The following is an 8,886-nucleotide window of genomic DNA, read 5'->3' as shown; positions in this document are numbered from 1 at the left end:
CTCTTCTAATTTCTGTAAGAGTTTGTAAAGGATTCTTTAAATAGTTGTTAAAATTCATTAGTGGAGATATCTGGGCCTGAGGATTTTTTTAATGGAATGTTTTAAAGTTACTAATTCATTTTTTATTTTTTTGTGGTTATAAGTCTATGCAGGTTTTCTATCTCTTTTATTTCTTTAATTTTATTTTCAGTTATTTTGAGAGAGATAAATAGAGCAAGTGAGGGAGGGGCAGAGAGAGAGAAACAGAATACCAAGCAGGTTCCATGCTCTCAGCTCAGAATCTGATGTGGGGCTCGAACTCACGAGCCACCATGAGATCATGACCTGAGCCGAAATCAAGGGATCAAGAATCAGATGCTTAACTGACTGAACCACCCAGGTATCAAGCAAACTTTCTCTTTCTTTTGAGTCTGTTTTATTTGTTTGTTTCTTTCTAGGAATTCTCCATATGGTCTAAGTTATACAGTTTGTTGAAATAAATTGTTCAGAGTTTCCTTTGTAATGATTATTTATGTAAGGTCAGTAGTGATGGCTCCTTTCTCTTTCCTTATTTTAATAATTTGAACCTTTTCTCTTCCTTTTGCTTGGTCAGTCTAGCTAAAAGTTTGTCAGAATTGTTAACATTTTTAAAGAACCAACTTTTGGTTTTATTGATTTTTCTGTACTGTTTTTCCACTTGTATTTCATTTGTTTCCATTCTAATCTTTATTATTTCCTTTTTTTCCTTTTGGTTTTGTTATTTTTCTAGTTTCTAAAGGAGAAAAGCTAGGTTATTCATTTTAGATCTTTCTTCCTTTTTAATATAGGTGTTTCTAGCCATAAAATTTCCTCTAAGCACTGCTTTAGCTGCATCCCAAAAGTATTAGTATGTTGAGTTTTTATTTTAATTTTTCTTAAAATATTTTCTCACTTTCCTTTTGAGTTCTTTTTTGACCCCTATGTTATTAAGGGCTGTATTGTTTAATTTACGCCTACCTATAATTTATTTCTGCTCTTGGTTTTTATTCTAATACCATTGTGATCAGAGAACATACTACGTGTGACTTCAATCCTTTTTAACTTACTGAGTTTTCTTAATGGCCTGCCACATATTCTATCCTGGAGAAAGTTTCATGTATAACTGAGAAGTATGTATGTGTGCTCTGATACTGTCGGGTGAAGTATTCTATAGATACCTGTTACAGCTGGTTGGTTTGTAATGTTGTTCAAGTCTTTTATTTCCTTGTTGATCTTCTGCCTCGTTGTTTTATCCATCATTAAAAGTTGAGTATTGACATTTTCAAATATTTTTATTACATTGTCCACTTCTTAAATTCTGTCAGTTTTGCCTCATGTGTTTGGGTCTCTTTTGTGGATGCATGATCCTTCTAATTATAATATCTTTCTGATGGATTGACCCTCTTATAAAATGTTCCTCTTTGTTTATTGTTTTGTTTGGTTTTGAGGTTTATTTTGCCTGATATTTGTGTAATCACTGAAGCACTTTGTTGGTTAGTGTTTCCGTGCTGTACTTTTGTCCATTATTTTACCTTCAACCTACTTATGCTTTTGAATTTTAAGTTTGTTTCTGTAGACAGCACATGGTTGGATTTTTTTAAAAAACTCTTCTGCCAATCTCTGCCTCTTGATTGGAATGTTGAGTTTATTTACATTTAATATGACTTGTGATAAGGTAGGACTTACGTCTGCATTTTGCTATTTGTTTTCTATACTATATCTTACATCTCTTTTGTTCTTCTCTTCCTATTACTATTACTGTCTTCTTTTGTGAATAGTTATGTTCTAGTATACTATTTTAATTCCTTTTCTTTTAATCGGTAGCTGTATCTATATCTGTATCTGTCTATACCTATGCCTAGTGTTTGTCCTGGGAATTATCATTTTAATTTAAAACAATCTAGTTGGCATTAATACTAACTTAATTTCAGTGGTATACACAAACTTTGCTCCAATCAAGCAGTTTCTCCCACTCCTTTATGCTATTATTGTCATACACATTATATCTTTTTCATATTATGATACCATCAACACAGATTATATTGTTGTTTTATGTAGTTGTCTTTTTTATTTTTATTTTTATTTTTTTTTTTTTGTAGTTGTCTTTTTTAAAAAACATATTTATTTATTTCAGAGAGAGCGAGAGAGAGACAGACAGAGCATGAGCAGGGGAGGGGCAGAGACAGAGGGAGACACAGAATCTGAAGCAAGCTCCAGGCTCTGAGCTGTTAGCACAGAGCCTGATGCAGGGCTCGAACCTACAAACCAGGAGATCATGACCTGAGCCGAAGTTGGATGCTTAACTGACTGAGCCACCCGGGCGCCCCTTATGTAGTTGTCTTTTAAGTCAGAAAGAAGAGGGTCAGAAATTAACTTTTATCTTGTATTTGCCTTTAGTTTTTATTCCTTTGTGTGATTTTGAGTTACTCTCCAGTGTCCTTTCAGTTTTAGTATTTCCTGTAGAGTGAGTCTGCTAGCAATGAATTATCAGATTTTTGTTTGAGAATATCTTAATTTCTCCTTCAAGTTTTTTAAATTTTATTTTAGAGAGAGGGTGTGTGAGTGGGGGAGAGGGGCAGAGGGAGACAGAGAGAGAATCCCAAGTAGGTTCCACACTCAGCATAGAGCCTAATGCAGGCTCGATCCCATGACCCTGGGATCACACGACACTTAAAACAATATAATATGGCAATTCTAGAAATCATTTTTCCTTCTACCTCAAGGTTTGTTGTTACTTTTTGTTTATTTAGTGACTCTCTTGGAATAATTCTCTAAAGTCTGTATTCTTTGTAATTTTTAGCCACTGAAACCATTGCTTGGCTAGCTTAATGATTTGTTAATGATTAGACAAGGATATTCTCAAATGCTGGAACCAGTATGTCTTCCTGTCTTTATGGACAGCTGTGTGTGTATGTTGAGGCATGTCTTCAATGCTTAGGCAGGCACTCTACAGTTCTGCCTCAGCCTTCTTGTTTGCTCAAAGCCTCAAAGTCTGCCGAAAGTGAGAAATTATGGTCTTCTCGAGTCTTTCCTGGACATGTGTACATGTCCACATGTCCTATTAGAGTCCCAGAATCTAAAGATTCTAGAATCTTCTCAGAAGTATGTCAGATCTTTCTGAAGTTCCCCAAGGGATAGCAAGGCCTGATTATTTCCTTTTAAGATTTTTGGTCAGTCTTTTGTTAGCTCCAACTGGTGTCATTACCTTAGCCAGCTGCAGTGTTAGACAATTGCCGCTGATTGCTTTTACCAAATGCCCTGTGGACAGGACTATTTGTGGAGAGTAAGCTCTCAGTCAAGTCAGTTAAAGACAAGCCCTGAGAATGGAGCTTTACCTGTGAGCTGCCATACCAGTCAAATAGTGCATGTCTCTGGAGATAGGACTTTTTGAGGTGCTCCAAATACCTTTGTCCCCTCCAGTGGCTGCTAGGCTGCTGGTTTCCACAGCTCTTATGGCAGCAGGGCTGTTGGTTTTCAAGGCTACATATATTCTCTAATGAAAACACATATAAACATAAATATATCATGTTTAGTGGCCCAAAAAGAAATTCTTAAGTTGGTTGGTTCTAGTCCCCAAAATAACACTGTTCAGCTCTTAATTATCATGTGTAAATTATCTAAATCAGCTTCTTTATTGTATATAGGTTATCTAGGTCCATGTGTTTATCAGAATCACCTGGAGGGCTTGTCAACATATAAATTGCTCTGAAAGGTCCCACTCTCAGAGTTTCTGATTTAGCAGGTCTAGGATGGGCCTGGGATCTTGTGTTTCTAGTAAGTACTGAGAGGATGTTAGTGCTGCTGGTTAGGGACCTAAAGGCAATGCATAGCACCGTATTTACTAACAAGCTTGGTTCCCTTTTCACTTGATAATGTTCACTCTACAGTGGAATTGGGGCCCCATTCCTTGTCACACTGAAGCATGGTTCTTCTACTTTTAAGACTATCCCAAATTACATACTGGCTAATGGCAAATGTTTATCAGAAGCCTGATTCTCATTCAGTGTTTGTTACTACACTAAATGAATGAATTGTTGAAATTGCACTGATGTCTATCTTTAAATGTTTGTGAATTTATATTTGTTTCTTTTTTTAAAGCTTATGATTGAAAAATGCTCTTGGTTTGATTAAAGCTAGTATGGCCATAGGGTTGTCCGAAAACTTTTAAGACCACTTTTGAGATGGAAAGGGAATCCTATTAATACTTTTGCTGGATAAAAGTTGTAAACTGGGGCTGTTCTGGGTAAACCAGGGATATTGGTCACCCTAATTTTAGAAAATAAGTTATAAAAACATTTTTGCATTTCCACAAGTTTATTTGGCTTTCTTGGCTTTAATTTTATACTAGGGTTAAGTATTATATATTTTATTTTTCAGTATAAATTCTTTTTCAGAAGAGAAGTAAAATAAAAAGTCAGTAAAAAAATTGAACTTTAAAAATAGTTTTATATTTATTTTTATTCCAAACTATTGCCTGCATTTGGTTTTTGGTGACACAGGGAGGCTTAGATCTAATTCTATTTAAAAATTTATTTTTTTTAATGATTTAAAAAAAAATTTTTTTTTGTAACGTTTATTTATTTTTGAGACAGAGAGAGACAGAGCATGAATGGGGGAGGGTCAGAGAGAAAGGGAGACACAGAATCTGAAGCAGGCTCCAGGCTCTGAGCTGTCAGCGCAGAGTCTGATGCAGGGCTTGAACCTGCAAACCAGGAGATCATGACCTGAGCTGAACAGACACTTAACCGACTGAGCCACCCAGGCGCCCCTAGATCTAAATCTAAATGAGATTACAGAACTTTTCCTAATTTCATTTTTATTTCTAACAAGTTAATGTCTTTTCTTTTATTTTTTATTTTTTTTTTTTATTAAAATTTTTTTTTTTAACGTTTATTTATTTTTGAGACAGAGAGAGACAGAGCATGAACGGGGGAGGGGCAGAGAGAGAGGGAGACATAGAATCGGAAACAGGCTCCAGGCTCCGAGCCATCAGCCCAGAGCCTGACGCGGGGCTCGAACTCACGGACCGCGAGATCGTGACCTGGCTGAAGTCGGACGCTTAACCGACTGTGCCACCCAGGCGCCCCAATGTCTTTTCTTTTAAAAGCAAATTATAAATGCTTGCTTTTACACTGGAGGGATGTGAACTCTAATAAGTGCTCTGGCTTTTTGAATTAAAATAGTTTCCATTAAAAAATTTTTAAGGATAATTTTTTCTGATAAAATTTAAAGACTTCAAAATAAAATACATGCTTATAGTTAGTCTGGTATTTACCCTTGCTCAAGCAGAAATATTTAAGGTTTAAAAAATTTTTTTTAAATGTTTATTTTTGAGAGAGACAGAGCATGAGTGGGGTAGGGGGCAGGGGGGAGAGAGGGAGAGAGAGAGAGAGAGAGAGAGAGAGAGAGAGAGAGAATTCAAAGAGGGCTCCAGGCTCTGAACTGTCAGCACAGAGCCCTCAGGAACCCAACCCTGAGATCATGACCTGAGCCAAAGTCGGACACTTAACCAAGACTGAGCCACCCAGGCGTCCCATAAGTTTAATTAAAGTCATATTAAAATGGAAAAGTTCTTCCAAAACTTTTATTTTACATATTGTTTTCCTATGAAAACACAGACTTTGGGGGAGAAGCGTAAGGAGCTGATATTTGGTGAGAGTCTATAAATGAATATTCATAGTTATGCCAGAACAGGTCTGCAAGGATGTTAGTAGTTTCTCTCTTCTTTTTGCTTATCTGTATTTTCAAAGTATGATTTTAATTTTTGCTGGGTTGAATGTTCCATTTCCTAAATGTCTCCTAGGGATTGCCTGCACTTGCACCACGCGAAGCGCGCTCACCGCGGGGGCAAAGGGCCAGAACATTTCAACCGGTCTTCTGATGTGTCAAGGCCTCACAAGGCTCAGTCTATCCGAGAGCGAAAATGCCATCATTCGATTAAGTCCAGAAGTTCGAGAACTCCTTGCAGGCGCTTCAGTCCCAGTTGAGAGTGGGGTCTTGTGGGAACCTAAGAGTTCAACCCAGCGCGAGGCCCTCGGACGCCGGGACTCCTTGCTCCACCGCCTGAGAGGCGGACCCGGAGGGTGGGGCGGCCCGGCCGGGGCTCGCGGAGCGCGCATGCGCGGCGAGGGGGCGGGGCCGGGGCGGGGCTACGCGCAACCTCCGGAGCAGCAGCAGTGGCGGCAGCGGCGGCAGGGGAGTTCGGGCTGCGTCTGGGGCGGCGGGTTCGCGGCCGACCTGGGCAGGAGAACCAGCACGTAGAGCCGGGCCGCGGCCCTCGACTTGGCGACCAAACAGCGGCGCTGCTGCTGCAGGGCTTGGGCGCGCGGCCTGGCGGGACTGAGGACGCCGGGGCTGCAGGGCACGGGCGCCGCGGGCCGGGGCGCGCCAGGTAGGTGGGCCAGGCTGGGCTGGGGGCGACGCGGCTGCGGTGAGCTGCCGGGCGCAATGATGACCCGGCGGGGCGGGGCGCGGCGCGCATCCTGATACCGGGGTGCTGGACTGGGAGGGCGCCCGCGGTTGTCATGGAGATCCTACAGCCTTGTGGTTCACCGGCGGTTGCGTCTTTGGAGAACAATCCAAGCCTGGCCGACCCCTAACTGGGAGACCCGGGCAGTCTCCTGCTGAGGGGAGTGCGGGGCTGGGGCGGGAGATGGGGAGCCGGGATGCCGGACGCGGCGACTCCGAGGCCATGTCTTGGCTCTTGCTTAGATCTAGTGATTTCAGACGCTGAAGGCCTTTCTGTGCATTGGGTGTAAACAGAACCGGGTAAAAATAAGCATGCATCTCAGTGTAGGACATCTGCTCTCCGTCCTCTCAACTCTTCCCTTTTCTGCCTGCCCATAGTCCCCGATATTTCTGGCATCTTTGCTTTTTGTATGTTAATTTTTTCTGGCAGTGCTAGTCAGTTAATTGAGGCCTGAGAAATTTGCAGAGATCTGTGACCGTCTCTTGAAAAGCCAATCATGAACATGTAGGCCATAGAAGATTGAGACACTCAAAATGTCAAAAGTAAATTTATGTCTTTGTGGGCGAAGGGAGAGGGGATAGGTTTGCTTTCCCTCCGTCTTGTCGCCTGCCCTCTGACATTACATAATGTTGTGTTCCTCCTGCCCCGAGTTCATCCATAATAACAGATCATGAAAATATTTCTTTGGCTAAGAAAGAAGTGTAGGCAGTTGTAAAGCCCATTTTCTTGTCTTTTGCTTTGCCACTGAATGTGTTGGGAGGCTGCTTAAGAGTAGAATGCCCATAGGGCATCTAAACCAAGGGAATTGGGGGTGGGGTGGCCCTTTGAATGTTGCGATGAAATTCTGCCTGATTCATCTTGGTTCACAGTGGATTGTGTGGACTGTGGGCAAGCCAGTGGGATTGGGGCCTGAACAGGCTGACTTGGGTGTGAATCCTGGATCTTTCACTTGCTAACTCTGGTTCTCAATTTTCTCACCTCTAAAAGGTGAGAACAGAACCTGCTTTGCCATTTGTTTTGGAATGAAGATACTGTTGGCATTGGTAAATGCACATAGAACAGCTGTAGGTTGTCCTAGAAGTAAACTGAATTTCTCATTGGTTGAAGACAGGCTTTCTTTAAGAGGAATTTTGTTTTTGGATCTAGGTCCTTTGCTTTGGGGATTTTTGCTAAAATGTTTACTCCTGGAAGATGGAATCCGTTGGTTTCTCTGAAGAAAATGAATGATGGTGCCCACGTGGGAAGGCCAGTGTGATCTGTTGGAGGGCTGCTGTCAGAAGACAGTGATGCTGTCCCAGGGGTGGTTATTGCATGTGAACAGAGATCCACAAGGCCTCATTCCCTGTGGTGTCTTGTAAACACACCTCTGTAACAACAAGCCACAGTTACTGGGAGGATGTGCCCTGAAGATAGGGCTTAAATGAAAGGACGCCCGACAGATGCAGAAGGAAGGGAAGGCTGTATTTATTTCTCCTGGGCCCAGCAGTAGATTTGGCTGTGCTGATTCTAGTGGCTGCTCTACTTCTGTTTTTCATTAAGCTTATGACATCTCAGTGTTTATCTGCTTTAGACTCTGAAGTCAAGGGTAGACATTACATTTTATTCCATTGTTTGGGAAACTGGATATTTTCTTGTATTGCTGTTAAACTGAATATTAGGATTTAAAAAAAAAAGTTGCTTTAAGGAAAGGAGGAATAAAATAATATACACAAGAGCTTGTTGTAAACTGTAAAGCACCACAGAGGTAGGGAAGAGGTCAGAGGTCAGAACTACTGACCCTGCAAGTCCCTTTAGCCAGCGGCCTACCTGGGAACATCCTGCTCAGCCTGCAAACCTGTAAATGCAGCTGAGGATTGGAATGGAAAGGCACATGGGACCAGCTGACCCCTGACCCTGACCTCACAGCATCTCAAGAATCCAGTAAGACAGAGGGATGTGGAGACTTTGGACCAAGGTTGGTCTTAGCTTCTTATGAAAAACTCCTTTATTGATTACGTATTCCACGAAAGTCCTCATAGTATTATCAGCTACTCATGGTATCAGGATGCTTTGACTTTCACGGAGGAGAAAATAGCACAAATCTGCAGGGAAGAAGGCTTGATTATGTGGTTGCTTCTTTTGTAGAACTTGATTAATGAGCTGGTCTTGAGAGATCCTTCAAAACATATTTTTCTAGTGTCCTGGAACAAAAGCTCTGTGAGGAGAGCATATTCTGGGGAGACCAATATTCACACCAAAGCAGGCCTCCTTTATTTTGTTTGTCTGTGCTTTTAAGGAAAATGCCATCATGCATCTAATTCCCAGGAGTTTACCTGTATTTCTATACATATGCACCCCTTGCTGTCTTTAAATTGTTTAAAAAGTATTATTTCAGATTTACTGAGGAGTTGCAAGAATAATCCAAAGAATTCCCAGATAAA

At 41.2% G+C, this 8,886-nt stretch overlaps 1 protein-coding gene across 8 annotated transcripts in view; it reads left to right on the top strand.

Moving 5' to 3' along the window:
* Positions 1 to 6,158: 6,158 nt before the first annotated feature.
* Positions 6,159 to 8,886, top strand: part of INPP4A (inositol polyphosphate-4-phosphatase type I A) — a 137,085-nt gene continuing 134,357 nt past the window's right edge. For all 8 annotated transcript variants that reach the window (XM_047852219.1, XM_047852216.1, XM_047852218.1 and 5 more), the window contains exon 1: positions 6,159 to 6,388. The gene's annotated coding sequence lies outside the window, so the exon portion shown is untranslated. The remainder of the gene's footprint in view (positions 6,389 to 8,886) is intronic.

Source organism: Prionailurus viverrinus, chromosome A3 (assembly GCF_022837055.1).
Source record: "Prionailurus viverrinus isolate Anna chromosome A3, UM_Priviv_1.0, whole genome shotgun sequence".
NCBI classification, from domain to species: Eukaryota; Metazoa; Chordata; class Mammalia; order Carnivora; family Felidae; genus Prionailurus; species Prionailurus viverrinus.
Note: the sequence above shows the minus strand (reverse complement) of the source record. Positions and strands in the feature narration are given on the sequence as shown.